Here is a 16,435-nt window from a genome sequence, read left to right on the forward strand (position 1 = left end):
TTGTTTAGTTTCCACCCATCACTTCTTGTTCTGCCTTCAGGGGCTTTGGATAATAGCATGACTCCCTCTTCTTTGTGGCAGCTCCTGAGATATTGGAACTCAGCTATCATGTTTCCCCCAGTCCTTCCTTTCACTAGGCATACAGTGATCCCTCGAGTTTCGCGATCTCGATCTTCGCGAAACGCTATATTGCGATTAAAAAAAAAATTAATTAAAAAAAAAAACCACTTCTGGGTTTGGCTTCGGGAGTCAGCTGGGAAGCGGCACGACTGTTTTAAAAGGTCGCAGCCGGCCTGGGGGGCTTCCCAGCACCCCCCGAACCCGGGTTGGGGGTTCGGGGGGGTGCTGGGAAGCCCCCCAGGCCGGCTGTGATCTTTTAAAACAGCCGTGCCGCTTCCCAGCTGAGTCCTGAAGCCAAACGCCAAAGGCGAACTTCCGCGTTTGGCTTCAGGACTCAGCTGGGAAGCGGCGCGGCTGTTTTGAAAGGTTGCAGCCGGCCTGGGGGGCTTCCCAGCACCCCCCGAACCCCCAACCTGGGTCTTCCCAGCCGCCCACGCAAAGGGGAAACCCCGGCTCCTCGCTGATGCCCGCCGCTCGCCCACCCGCCAGCAAGAGGAGGAAGACCCAGGGAAGGTTCCTTCGGCCGCCCAGCAGCTGATCTGCTCGGTAGCGCAGCAGCAGCGAGGAGCCGAATCGGGGTTTCCCCTTTGTGTGGGTGGCGGGGAACGCAAACTCCACCATCTACGCATGCGCGGCCATAGAAAAAAAGGGCGCGCATGCGCAGATGGTGTTTTTACTTCCGCAACCCTACATCGCGAAAAATCGATTATCGCGAGGGGTCTTGGAACGGAACCCTCGCGATAATAGAGGGATCACTGTATATCCAATTTTTACAACCATTCTTTGTATGTTTTAGCCTTCATCCCCTAATCATCTTTGTTGTCTGTTGCACTCTTTCCAGAGTCTCAAACATCTTTTTTATAACACGGTGACTGGAACTTTGAAGTCTTTGGAGAAGGGCGGCATACAAATCTAATAAACAAACAAACAAACAAGCAAGCAAGCAAACAAACAAACAAACAACCAATCCTAAGCTGCATCAACAGGGGGATACACTCCAAGACCAGGGAAGTCTTAATACCACTCTACTACGCCCTGGTCCGACCACACCTGGAGTACTGTATTCAGTTCTGGTCACCACACTTCAAAAGAGACATTGAATCTCTGGAGAAGGTGCAAAAAAGAGCAACCAAGATGATTAAGGGATTGGAAACCAAGACTTACGAAGAGAGACTGAGGGAACTGGGCATGGATAGCCTAGAGAAAAGGAGGGCCAGAGCGGACATGATAGCAGTCTACAAGTATACGAGGGGATGTCACAGAGAGGAGGGGATCACTTTATTCTTCAGGGCACCAGAGGGCCGGACGAGGAACAATGGCTGGAAGCTGACCAAGGAGAGATTCAATATGGAGATAAGGAGGAACTTCCTGACGGTCAGAGCGATCAACCATTGGAACAAGCTAACAGCGGACATTGTGAACTCCAACACTCTGGACATTTTTAAGAGAAGATTGAACTGCCACTTGACTGGTGTGCTATAGGGTTCCTGCTTGGGCAGGAGGTTGAACTTGATGGCCGTCATGGTCCCTTTCAACTCTAACAATAAACAAACAAACAAACAAATAAATAAAACATACAAACAAACAAACAAACAAACAAACAAACAAACAGGATGCATTATTCTAAGTGTGATTTACTCAAAGATGGATTGCCATTACCATTGCTAATTGAAGTTTTTCAAATTAGTATTTTTTAACGATTGTTTATTTTATTTTTTATTTTATTTTCAATATTTTTATTAGTTTTTTAAAATATGAGACAAGACGAGACAAACAACATTTAACATGTAAAAGAGCTACCATTGCTCCGCTAAGCATAGAAGTCTTACTAATACAAGAAAAAAAGACTAGTTATGATTTAGATCAATACAGAAAAGTAAAAATTGTTAGTAACACATTTCTTAACATACTATTATGATGCAACATCTGAATACTTCAGCATTTTCGTTATAGAATTGTAATTTAAATAATTAAAATCAGTTATTGGGCGGGAAAAACTGTGGTATAGGGGGGAAAACCGCGAAGTATTTTTTAATTACTATTTTTGAAAAACCGTGGTATAGACGTTCTGCAAAGTTCGAACCCACGAAAATCGAGGGAACACTGTACTATGATGCCTCCCCTGGTCCTTCTCTTCACTAAACCAGCCATGCCCAGTTCCTGCAACTGTTCATTGTATGTTTTAGTCTTCAATCCCCTAATCATCTTGTTCTATATGCTTTCTATTTTAATATTAGATTTGTCTCGCTATAACATTGTTTTTATTATTGCTGTGAGCCGCCCTGAGGCTTCGGAGAGGGGCGGCATACAAATCTAATAAATTATTTATTATTATTATTATTATTATTATTATTATTATTATTATTATTATTAGAAGACTGACGTCAGAAAAAGACCTCATGGTCCATCTAGTCTGCCCTCATACTATTTCCTGTATTTTATCTTACAATGGATATATGTTTATCCCAGGCATGTTTAAATTCAGTTACTGTGGATTTACCAACCACGTCTGCTGGAAGTTTGTTCCAAGGATCTACTACTCTTTCAGTGACATATGTCATTGCCAAACTTTTGTCTGCCTTTAAAAAACATTTTGTTAATAAAATTTAATAAATAAACATGGTGAGTAATAATCTAAATGGTTGCTAAGGGAATGGGAAATTGTAATGTAGGGGTTTAAAGTGTTAAGGGAAGGCTTGGGATACTGTTCATAGCCAAAAATAGTGTATTTACTTCCGCATCTCTACTTTGCGGAAATTCGACTTTCGCGGGCGGTCTTGGAACACATTCCCCGCGAAAATCGAGGGAACACTGTATTCCAATATTTGGGGGGTTGCCACAGAGAGGAAGGGATCAAGCTATTTTCAAAAGCACCCAAACCCCAGACAAGGAATAATGGATTGAAACTGAACAAGCAGAGATTCAACCCGGAAATAAGGAGAAATTTTCTGGCAGTGAGAACAATCAACCAATGGGACGGGAGTTGCCTTCGGAAGTTGTGGGAGCTTTATCATTGGAAGCTTTCAAGAAGACATTGGACTGCCATCTGCCAGAAATGTGTAGGTTCTCCTGCTTGGGCGGAGGGTTGGACTAGATGACCTATAAGGTCCCACGCAACTCTGTTAATGTATAATCATTTACTGTTACTTTACTGGTAGTTATGATTGCTCTGAGCCTTATCTGAGCAGGAAAGGCAATATTTCAAAATGTTTCACAGGATAAAGATAAAGATTCTGGTGAGTCAAGCTTGATACCTGGAAACCACATGTGGGCTTAGCTACCTATTGCTGCAACAACATGGAAAAAGCTGCTCAAAATACAAACAATAAAGATAGTCCTTGAGTTACACCCAATCGTTTAGTGAACTTTCGAAGTCACAAGGGCACAGCACAAGGGGCTCATGGCTTGTTTTTCACACTTTGCAAACTGTTGCAGCATCCCCAGCAATAGCGGATTGCTACCGGTATGGTTGAAGATGGCGCATCGGTAGTGAAAGTTGCGCTTCGTGTGCGCAGCATCTATTTTACTGCTTGCACATGCGTTTTTGCTTCTGTGCAAAATTCTCCTGCTCGCCCAGTGTGCTTTTGCTTCTGTGCATGTGCAGGAAGCAAAATCTCACAAGGAGAGGCCCGCGCATGAGTGAGATTTTGGCATTTTTAAAAATTTTGGAAATTTGGCATCGTACCAGATTACCTTTGCCACTATAGAAACATAGAAACATAGAAGACTGACGGCAGAAAAAGACCTCATGGTCCATCTAGTCTGCCCTTATACTATTTTCTGTATTTTATCTTAGGATGGATATATGTTTATCCCAGGCATGTTTAAATTCAGTTACTTTGGATTTATCTACTACGTCTGCTGGAAGTTTGTTTCAAGGATCTACTACTCTTTCAGTAAAATAATATTTTCTCACGTTGCTTTTGATCTTTCCCCCAACTAACCTCAGATTGTGTCCCCTTGTTCTTGTGTTCACTTTCCTATTAAAAACACTTCCCTCCTGAACCTTATTTAACCCTTTAACATATTCAAATGTTTCGATCATGTCCCCCCTTTTCCTTCTGTCCTCCAGACTATACAGATTGAGTTCATTAAGTCTTTCCTGATACGTTTTATGCTTAAGACCTTCCACCATTCTTGTAGCCTATCTTTGGACCCGTTCAATTTTGTCAATATCTTTTTGTAGGTGAGAACTGAACACAGTATTCCAAATGTGGTCTCACCAGCGCTCTATATAAGGGGATCACAATCTCCCTCTTCCTGCTTGTTATACCTCTAGCTATGCAGCCAAGCATCCTACTTGCTTTTCCTACTGCCCGACCACACTGCTCACCCATTTTGAGACTGTCAGAAATCACTACCCCTAAATCCTTCTCTTCTGAAGTTTTTGCTAACACAGAACTGCCAATGCAATACTCAGATTGGGGATTCCTTTTCCCCAAGTGCATTATTTTACATTTGGAAACATTAAACTGCAGTTTCCATTGCTTTGACCATTTATCTAGTAAAGCTAAATCATTTACCATATTACAGACCCCTCCAGGAATATCTTCTGCCTCATGTGTCCCAAGCAGCCAGTTAGGTCCGCCAGAGTCAACCTTCCACAGGTGCCTTCAGCTACACAATGTCACCTGGCGGAACCTAGGGGAACAGCCATGGCAAGAAAGGTCTAAAAATGGGACCAAACTCACTTGAGAGAAATCTCGCTTAGCAACGTAAACTTTAGGCTTAATTTTTATATGTTAATTTTTATACGTTAAGGAGCATCTGTATGGATTTCTCCTCTAAAACAAGAGAAGGGCATTTGAAAGGATGGGTGACGGCAGGTGGGTGGTGGATCCTTTTGCTGCTGACCCACTCAGGGTCGTGCCGGGCACACGTGCACCCACAGGAAGGATGGGCAGAAGGCAGGATGGGGTGGAATGCAGTTCAACCGGTGGAAATGAAGATGCCTGTACACCTTCAGCTGATTGGCGGCTGTCACTTCCTGGATTACCGGTCTCGGCTTGGCTCTCCTTTTTTTCCCTACTGCTATTGCTGCTGCATCTGCGCTCCTTGCTTTTTTCCTCTTTCCTCCTCCCTGACCTCGGATGAGCTTTCTTGTCTCCTGCCCGGCTCCCCTCCAGCCTCATGCGGCCACCTCTCACCTGAGGTGCAAGCAGAAGGCGTGGGTGGAAGCAGCACTGGCAGCGTTTGTTTGTTTGTTTGTTTGCTTGCTTGCTTGCTTGATTGATTGCTTGCTTATTTATCTATCTATCTATCTATCTATCTATCTATCTATCTATCTATCTATCTATCTATCTATCTATCTATCTATCTATCTATTTATTGGATTTGTATGCCGCCCCTCTCCGGAGACTCGGGGCGGCTAACAACAGTAATAAAACAATGTACAATAATAATCCAATAAATACTAAAAATGATTAAAAAACCCATTAATATAAAAAAACAAAAACAAAAAAACCCCCAAACATACATACAGACATACCACACATGAAATTGTAAAGGCCCAGGGGGAGAGCATCTCAATTCCCCCATGCCTGGTGGCAGAGGTGGGTTTTAAGGAGCTTACGTAAGGCAAGGAGGGTGGGGGCAATTCTAATCTCTGGGGGGAGTTGGTTCCAGAGGGCCGGGGCCGCCACAGAGAAGGCTCTTCCCCTGGGGCCCACCAAGTGGCATTGTTTAGTTGACGGGACCCAGAGCAGGCCCACTCTGTGGGACCTAACCGGTCGCTGGGATTCGTGCAGCAGAAGGCGGTCCCTGAGATAATCTGGTCCGGTGCCATGAAGGGCTTTATAGGTCGTAACCAACACTTTGAATTGTGACCGGAAACTGATCGGCAACCAATGCAGACTGCGGAGTGTTGGTGTAACATGGGCATATTTGGGAAAGCCCATGACTGCTCTCGCAGCTGCATTCTGCATGATCTGAAGTTTCCGAACACTTTTCAAAGGTAGCCCCATGTAGAGAGCGTTACAGTAGTCGAGCCTTGAGGTGATGAGGGCATGAGTGACTGTGAGCAGTGACTGTGAGCAGTGACTCTTATGCTTCTGTCATCACCCGTTTGCCTAGCTACTCAGCCTGAGGTGGGGAAGTGACCAAGGAAGGAGAGCGCGGGAAGCGTGAAGCAAATTGTCACCCCAGTGAACGGCACTAGTAGGTTTGCAAGTGGAGGACTTAACAGTTCACTTGATCGATGATGATTGTTCAAGCCAGTCCCACCTGATCACATGGCTGGCAAACCATTCCTACCCAGTCAAATGACCATTAAGCCACACCCACAAAATAAGTCACACCCATAGTGTGGCAGTAAACATTTTGGCTGCCCATTACTGGAAATATCTTCTGTGTGTGCGCAGAAGGAAAAATTAGCTTCCGCACAGGCACAGAAGCAAAATCCAATATGGTGGCACCCATGGACCAGCACCAACAGAACTGACTTTGTGATGTCATCACTGGTTTACTAACAGTTCTATTTGGACCGGGAGTCACTGCTCACAGTCACTCATGCCCTTATCACCTCAAGGTTTGACTTCTGTAACGCTTCTACATGGGGCTACCTTTGAAAAGTGTTCGGAAACTTCAGATCGTGCAGAATGCAGTTGCGAGAGCTATCATGGACTTTCCCAAATACGCCCATGTCACACCAACACTCCGCAGTCTGCATTGGTTGCTGATAAGTTTCCGGTCACAATTCAAAGTGTTGGTTATGACCAATAAAGCCCTTCATGGCACCGGACCAGAATATCTCCTGGACCGCCTTCTGCCACACGAATCCCAGCGACCAGTTAGGTCCCACAGAGTTGGCCTCCTCCGGGTCCCGTCAACTAAACAATGTCGTTTGGTGGGACCCAGGGGAAGAGCCTTCTCTGTGGCGGCCCCTTAGGAACCAACTCCCCCCAGATATCAGAGTTGCCCCCACCCTCCTAGCCTTTCGTAAGCTCCTTAAAACCCACCTCTGTCATCAGGCATGGGGGATTTGAGACTTTCCCTTCCCCCTAGGCTTATAAAATTTATGCATGGTATGCTAGTATGTATGATTGGTTTCTAAATTGGGGTTTTAAATTAACTTAAATATTAGATTTGTTTACATTGTATTATTATTGCTGTGAACTGCCCTGAGTCTGCGGAGAGGGGCAGCATACAAATCTGATAAATAAATAAATAAACAAACAAACAAACAAACAAACAAACAAATAAATAAATAAATAAATAAACTGGTTAGAACCGGTAGGAACCCATCTCTGACGGGTGAAGAGAGAGAAAAAGCCCACCGTCACAGAAGGTCCCTTTCCCCCAAGTTATATGCATCTTGGTCTATCTACCCTGTTGTCAGACACAAACACAACCTTGAAGTGCCATTTGGGGCCAGATTGCGACACCTCTGGATGCCGTTTAGTAAGCAGTGTGTGACAGCTTGTTCAGAGTCCAGCACATGTTGCATGAAAGACCTGTTTTCAAAACATGGCTGTTTTTTATTCTTTCTTTAAAAAAAAAAAAAAATCTTAATTATGAAGCAAGAAACTTAGCCGAGGTTAAGCAAAGAAGGAGGAAAGAGAAGGTGATAGAATAGAATAGAATTTTATTGGCCAAGTGTGATTGGACACACAAGGAATTTGTCTTTGGTGCATAGGCTCTCAGCGTACATAAAATAAAATATACATTTGTCAAGAATCATGTGGTATGACACTTAATGATTGTCATAGGGGTCAAATAAGCAATGAAGAAACCATCAATATTAATAAAAATCTTAGGATATAAGCAACAAGTTACAGCCATACAGTCAACATGGGAGGAAATGGGTGAAAGGAATGATGAGAAAAACTAGTAGAATAGAAGTGTAGATTTAGTAGAAAGTCTGACAGTGTTGAGGGAATTATTTGTTTAGTAGAGTGATGGCGTTCGGGAAAAAACTGTTCTTGTGTCTAGTTGTCTTGGTGTGCAGTGCTCTGTAGCGATGTTTTGAGGGTAGGAGTTGAAACAATTTGTGTCCAGGATGTGAGGGGTCAGTAAATATTTTCCCCACCCTCTTTTTGACTCGTGCAGTATACAGGTCCTCAATGGAAGGCAGGTTGGCAGCAATTGCTTTTTCTGCAGTTCTGATTCTCCTCTGAAGTCTGTGTCGGTCCTGTTGGGTTGCAGCACCAAACCAGACAGTTATAGAGGTGCAGATGACAGACTCAATGATTCCTCTGTAGGAGAGGCAGAGAAGGAAAAAAATGAAGGAGGGGGAGATGGTAGAAGGAATGGGGAGAGAGGGTTTAAGAAGGTAGGTATTGGAGGTGGAATATCCACCTGAGATAGAAAGAGGGGAGTGGAGAGAGGGAAGACCGAGATGGATTAAATAATAAAATTAAAATTAAAATTGGAGTGCAACTTAGGTAATTGTACTATTGTTTTTTTTAAGGGATAAATATTTGTATATTGATTCTTATTGAAGTTATATGCCGGGGTGGGCTGCTAGCCGGAATGTTAAATTGGGCTTATGAGTGCTAGCGGGGCCAGCACGATATTGCTTCTGCAACTGTGGAGTTAGCAAAATTGCGCACGGAACTGTAGGTGCACCTGTTTCGGCATGCACGGAAGCAAAAGAAATCCATCAAAACAAAGGCGCACCTGCGGCTCCATGTGTGATTTTGCTACCTCCACAGATGCAGAAGCCAAATCGCGCTGACCCCGCTAGCACTCATGAGCCGGAGAGGCGAGCCCAATTCATCCTTCCGGCTAGCAGCCCATCCTTGGGTATAAAATAATAATAATAATAATTTATTACATTTGTATGCCGTCCCTCTCCGAAGACTCGGGGTGGCTCACAACAACGCTAAAAACAATATTATAATGGCACAAATCTAATATTAAAAAACTAAAAACCCTATCATAATTAAAAACCAAATAGCACATACATACCAAACATAAATTATAATAAGCCTGGGGGAAAGATGCCTCAAATCCCCCATGTGTAATTATTATCTAAATTCCCTCAACACTGTCAGATTTTTTACTAAATCTGCACTTCTATTTCTACTAGTTTTTCTCATCCTTTTCCTCCCACTTAGGACTGTATGACTGTAACTTGTTGCTTGTATCCTAAGATTTTTATTAATATTGTTTCTTCATGGCTTATTTGACCCCTATGACAATCATTAAGTGTTGTACCACATGATTCTTGACAAATGTATCTTTTTCTTTTATGTACGCTGAGAGCATATGCACCAAGACAAATTCCCTGTGTGTCCAATCACACTTGGCCAATAAAAATTCTATTCTATTCTATTTTCTATTCTATTCTATTCTATTTTCTATTCTATTCTATTATGTGATGTATTCTTTTTTTTAATGGTATAAATGTGGAGGAGAAAAAAAATTCCAAAAAAGAGAGAGAGAAACTTTTAACATCGTGAAGCGCATTAGAAGATGGAAGCGGCGACTTGAAAATTGGAACAAAGGAAAGATTCTGTGCTTTCGGAAGGATGCAAAAAAGAGAAATGGTTGGGGGTTATTGTAGGCTCACGGGGGGGGAAAAGAAAGAGAGATTGGGAAGCAGTGAGGAAATGGTAAGTAAATCACAGAGACACACGCCTGTCCATGTGACCAGGGTATATACTTTGGAGAAGGAAAACAACAGAACTTTACAAAATAATGAATGGTAAGGGGAAAAAACAACACAGTAGCCTGTTCCTATTTATTCACTTGTGCAATATTGCAACAATGCAGCAGTCAGCAGAATAAAGGAAGAAAACAACTGCAAGCAAAAAGAAAGCACCAAGGGAAATATCAAAGGATAGTATCTGGAATTGGCTAACTAGAACAAGTGGTTAATATGTTTTTTTTTCATGTAATGATTGGCAGGAAGGCTGGAAGCCCACATTTTGGGGTGGACAGGAAAGAAGAAGAAGAAGAATGAACAAACAAAAGTAATAGTCTTGAAACCAGGAGACTGTAAGTTCTAGTCCTCCCTTAGACGTGAAAGCTGGTTGGGTGGGACTTTGGGCCAATCACCAGGAGACTGTAAGTTCTAGTCCTCCCTTAGACGTGAAAGCTGGTTGGGTGGGACTTTGGGCCAATCACCAGGAGACTGTAAGTTCTAGTCCTCCCTTAGATGTGAAAGCTGGTTGGGTGGGACTTTGGGCCAGTCACCCGGAGACTGTAAGTTCTAGTCCTCCCTTAGATGTGAAAGCTGGTTGGGTGGGACTTTGGGCCAGTCACCAGGAGACTAAATTGTAGTCCTGCCTTCTGGTACGATGACTTTGGGCCAATCACCAGGAGACTGTAAGTTCTAGTCTTCCCTTAGATGTGAAAGCTGGTTGGGTGGGACTTTGGGCCAATCACTAGGAGATTAAATTGTAGCCCTGCCTTCTGGTTGGGTGACTTTGAGCCAATCACCAGGAGACTGTAAGTTGTAGTCCTCCCTTAGATGTGAAAGCTGGTTGGGTGTGACTTTGGGCCAATCACCAGGAGACTAAATTGTAGTCCTGCCTTCTGGTTGGATGACTTTGGGCCAATCACCAGGAGACTGTAAGTTCTAGTCCTCCCTTAGACGTGAAAGCTGGTTGGGTGGGAATTTGGGCCAATCACCAGGAGACTAAATTGTAGTCCTGCCTTTTGGTTCGATGACTTTGGGCCAATCACCAGGAGACTGTAAGTTGTAGTCCCCCCTTAGACATAAAACCTGGTTGGGTGGGACTTTGGGCCAACTACCAGGAGATTGTAAGCTGGTTGGGTTGCCATGTCCTGGGGTTATGTAATCATCTTTTGTGTCCTTCTTACAACAAAATCAATGGGGAAGCCAAATTTACTTAACAGGTGTGTTACTAACTTGACAACTGCAGTGATTCACTCAACAAATGTGGCAAGAAAGCTCATAAAGTGGGACCTAACTCACTTAGTAATTGTTTCCCCTAGCAACAAAAATCTGGGGCTCAGACAGGGTAAATAGGGGACTACCTATATTGAAAGTCCACGTGGATAAGAAACACAACTCAATTTTTTTTTACCAAGAGTAATGTATTTGGAGTTAACCCAGAATGCAGCCGCGCAACCTGTTATGGGTTTACCCAGATACATCTCCATCACTCTGCAAGCTGCACTGGCTTCCGATTGGTCTCTGAATGCAATTTAATGTGTTGGTCATTACCTATAAAGCCCTACATGCCTTAGGTCCAGATTATTTATGGGACTGTCTTCTGCCTCACACGTCCCAGCAGCCAGTCAAATCCCACAGAGTTGGCCTTTTCCAGGTCCCATCAACCAAGCAGTGCCCACTGGCGGGCCCTAGGAGAAGGGGCCTTCTCTGTGGTAGCCCCACCCCTCTGGAATTAACTCCCCTCGGAGATTTGCACTGCCCCCACCCTCCTGGTCTTTCGAAAGGCTTTATAAACACGGCTTTGTTGGCAGGCCTGGGGCCATTGAACGATAATCTTGCTTCGGCCAGTAGTCGAATGGATAAGTGTTGGACGAATGGTTTTTTTTTAAATATTTTGATGTTTTATATTTTAGTACACTGCCCTGAATCTATTGGAGAAGGGCGGCTTATAAATTCAAATAATAAATAAATAAACAAACATAAAAGGGAAGTGATATTGTTCTATTGTTACACAATAGAATAAATTAAGTTAGTTAAGATAAAGAAAGGCATAGGTAGTTTAGTTTTGCTTTATAGTTGTTTTAATAATGTTAATTTGTTTATTATTTTTACTTTTTAAAATATTTTGAAGTATGTAATAAATAAAATCTAGACTTTAAAATTTGGGGGGGGGGGATCTAGCCTGCACGATAAATCATTGAATTTGTTAATGGAAAAAAGCATATACTAATTTATATACTTGAGACAAATTATAGTCTGGTGTATAATTAATATAATATAATATAAATATAGTGACTTTAAGGCTAATATAATGCTAATATACAGTGTTCCCTCGATTTTCACGGGGGATGCATTTTGAGACCACCCGCGAAAGTTAAATTTCCGCGGAGTAGAGATGCGGAAGTAAATACACCATTTTTGGCTATGAACAGTATCACAAGCCATCCCGTAACACTTTAAACTCCTAAATTACCATTTCCCATTCCCTTAACAACCAGCTATTCACCATCATTACTGGTGCTCACCATTGAATAAGACACTTAGTGATCCTGATATTTATAAACATAATTATTTATTAACAATAATTATTTTTTTTTGCGATAACAATGCTGATTGCCTGAGATTTCGGCCAATCAGCAATGACAGACAAAAGTTTGGCGATGACGTACGACGTCATCGGGCGGGAAAAACCATGGTATAGAAAAAAAACCGTGAAGTATTTTTTAATTAATATTTTTTGAAAAACTGTGGTATAGGCTATTCGCGAAGTTCGAACCCGTGAAAATCGAGGGAACACTGTACTCCTATTAATTTAGTTTTCTTTGATTTTCTTCTGCACTTACTATTGTGTTTTCTTTTTTAAAAGTGGAAAATTAATAAAAATATTTAAAAAGAAAACTGAATAAATTAGGTGATAGGAACCAGTTCATAGACTCTTCCTTGATTGTTGGGAATGCAAAAAACAGCGCAACGGGTAAACCGGAAGTCCATTTTTCCAAACTTCCGGTTTGCCCATTGGGCGGATTTTGTACAGGAAAGCTTCCCTGAAACCCCCGGAGGGTGAAACAGCCCTTCCCAAGGCCAAAAATCAGCTGGCCAGCACACGAATGCATGCTGGAGCTCACATAGGGTGATACCTGGTGTGCCTTCCAATATGGCTTTTCGTACCACCTGAGGAACGCATGGCATAGGTTCTCCATCACTGATCTATGCGGATCTGGGTGTTGATTGCTGGTGGAGGGTGCCTGAGTCTTGTTCCTTTTTGGGACATTGATTCCATTGGTTAATTGTCCTCACTCTTTTAGGTTGCATCTCTCTTTGATTAATTTCCATCCATTGTTTCTTGTCTTGCTTTCTGGTGCTTTGGAAAATAAGCCAACCCCCCCCTCTTTCTTTCTTTCTTTCTTTCTTTCTTTCTTTCTTTCTTTCTTTCCTCCTTCCTTCCTCCTTTCCTTCCTTCCTCCTTCCTTCCTTTCTTCCTCCTTCCTTCCTTCCTCCTCCTCCCTTCCTTCCTCCTTCCTTCCTTCCTTCCTTCCTCCTTCCTTCCTCCTCCCTCCTTCCTTCCTTCTTCCTTCCTCCTTCCTTCCTTCCTCCGTCCCTCCGTCCCTCCGTCCCTCCGTCCCTCCGTCCCTCCGTCCCTCCGTCCCTCCGTCCCTCCGTCCCTCCGTCCCTCCGTCCCTCCGTCCCTCCGTCCCTCCGTCCCTCCGTCCCTCCGTCCCTCCCTCCCTCTTTCTTTCTTTCTTTCTTTCTTTCTTTCTTTCTTTCTTTCTTTCTTTTGACGTTGTTAATGTCTATGTGTCTATTGATGGCTGATTTGTCCGAATCCGAGGCTTCTTGAAATTTTGGGGTGGCTTTGGATTTGTCTTGTCTTCCCCAGTTAAAACTGTGCTTAAATCCGTCTATATGTTGTGAAATCTCAGAGCTGTTTGTCAAGAGGTCAAACTATGTCAGGGCTTAGATTCCAACAGTTGTTTTTTTCAGACTTTATATAGAGAGAATGTAGCTTGTGCTTGGTGACCAGCGTTGTGTAACCCAGAGGTTCTCTTGCTTGTGAAATGCTTGCAGGTTACCTCGTGCCTCTATTCCTTCCTGTTGAGTTTTGCACCCCGTCCCTCTTCCTTTTAATCTCTTTTGACAATCGAGCATCCATCCCCTATCTTAAAGAGATCAAGAATTTGGGCGACAGTTGAGCAAGCCCTCCAATAAAAAGCTTGTGGCATAATCCAGTGGTGACATTTGGACTCATGAGATATTGTGCAATCGATGCATGATTAAAAAGGACAGAAGGAAAAAAACCAGACTTTTCAGAAAGAACTAAGGATGCGAAAGGAGGGAATGAAAAAGAGACCCAAGTGAAACTAGGATGCAAATATTAGATGTGAGTAAAGTCAATAAGTCAGAATAGAGCTGGAATGGACTTCGAAGGTCTTCTAGTCCAACCTTCTGCTCAACCAGGAGATCCTGTACCATTTCAGTGACTGTCCAATCTCATCTTTAAAAAGTCCAGTGATGGAGCACCCACAATTTCTGGAGGCAAGCTGTTCCACTGGTTAATTGTCCTCACCCTTTTAGGTTGCATGTCTCCTTGATTAGTTTCCACCCATTGTTTACTGTCTTGCTTTCTGGTGCTTTGGAAAATAAGTTAACCCTCTTTCTTTCTTTCTTTCTTTCTTTCTTTCTTTTTCCGTCCTTCCTTTCTTTCTTTTTCCTTCCTTCCTTCCTTCTTTCTTTCTTTCTTTTTCCTTCCTTCCTTCCTCCCTTCCTTCCTTTCTGTTGTGAGTGGTCCACATCCGTCTCAGCTGGTGACGGATTTCGATGACCAGGAGATGCAGGAATATTGGCATCGTAGGCCATCTTGCCACCTGAGTCTGAGAGTGAGAGTGAGTGGGAATTGGAGACTGGGGAACCACCAGACACTGTAGAACTCCCAATTAGGGTGTTGTCTGAGTCAGAGGATGATGGGGACTTTGAGGACCCTCTCTTAGATGCAAGGGTCAGAAGAATGAGAGCCAGGTATGAATATCTCTCTAGAAGGGGTTTTAGACATTGATTAGATCTATGGGACATTCAGCCGCACCCTGTCTATCTGATGGGAGAAGAGGTGTGGCAAGCAACGTTAATCATGAAGACGGTGTCTCGAGAGACTGCTCTGGGCTCCATGGATTCTGGATTCCTGTTTTTACAGAAGCTGGTTAATCCCTGAACAGTGAGTGAAGTGAAAATAATAATAATAATAATAATAATAATAATAATAATAATGATAATAATAATAATAATAATAATAATAATAATAATAATAATAATTTATTAGACTTGTATGCCGCCCCTCTCCGTAGACTCCATAGGCACCTCATTAGGGAAGATTTATGACTCTAGCTGGCATGCATCCTGGAATGTTATCTATGCTCTTTAGATAGAACACCTGAGAATATACTTATTTCTTGCCGGACTTTGTGTAAATAATAAGACTTTTGCCTCGATCAATGTTTCTAGCATGTGTGGGCTTTCTTTCTTTCTTTCTTTCTTTCTTTCTTTCTTTCTTTCTTTCTTTCTTCCTTCCTTTCTTATGTTTTATTCATCCATCCATCCATCCATCCATCCATTTATTTATGTTTTATTTGTCAAACATGAACAAGATAGCAGGTCTAGGTATAAATATAAACAAAAGAAGTCAGTAGTGGGTTCTAAATCCCATGGCTACCGGTTTGTGTGCATGTTCACATGCACCCATGACTCTTGTGCACATGTGCAGAAGCATCCTAGGTGGGTGGGCAGAGCCCACATGACATGAACAAGGACCATTTTTCACACTTATGACCGTTGCAGCATCTCCATGGTTATGTGATCAAAATTCGGATGCTTGGCAACTGACTGGTATTTACTATACTTGCAGTGTCCTGGAATAATGTGGTCCTGTTTTGTGACCTTCTGCCAAACTCAGTTGGGAAGCCAGATTCACTTAACAACCGTGTTACTAACTTAACAGCTGCCGTGGTTCACTTAACAGCCGCGGCAAGAAAGGTCGTAAGACGAGACAAAACTCAACATGACAAATGTCTCACTTGCCGACAGAAATGCTGGGCTCCATTGTGATTGTAAGATGAGGACTATATATTGTGTCATGGACAAATGGAACGAAAAAAAACAGTGCTATGAGTGGAGACAGAAATCTGTCTTTTAACGCAACTATGGGATGTTGTAAGGGAAAAATATTACAGTCCTCCCACCTCAAAAAAAATCACACTATTTCCTCATTCTATGTTACTTCATTATCTATAGTAAATGAAAAGGCAAGGATTTTAAGGACAGCCACTTGCAGAAGTCTTTGTTGGCCAAACAAGCTGATTACTTTTAAAAAAAATATAGTTTTATTCTGTTTTGTTTTTAATTTGTCATCCATGGTCAATCAATCTATGCTACTTCATTATCTATAGCAGTGATTTTCAACCTTTTTTGAGCCGCGGCACATTTTTTACATTTACAAAACCATGGGGCACATTGAGGCGGGGGGCTAAAAAAAGTTTGGACAAAAAATTCTCTCTTCCTTTTGCTCTTTCTCCCTCCCTCTTTCTCTCCCTTCCTCTTTTTTTCTCTCTCTCTCCATCCCTCTTTCTTTCTTTCTCTCTTCCTTCTTTCCTCTTTTTTGCTCTATTTCTCTCTCCCTCCCTACCTCCCTCTATGTCTTTCTCTCTACCACCTTCCCTCCCTCTCTTTCTCTATCTCTCTCGTGCT

This window comes from Erythrolamprus reginae, chromosome 3, assembly GCF_031021105.1.
Source record: "Erythrolamprus reginae isolate rEryReg1 chromosome 3, rEryReg1.hap1, whole genome shotgun sequence".
NCBI lineage: Eukaryota > Metazoa > Chordata > Lepidosauria > Squamata > Dipsadidae > Erythrolamprus > Erythrolamprus reginae.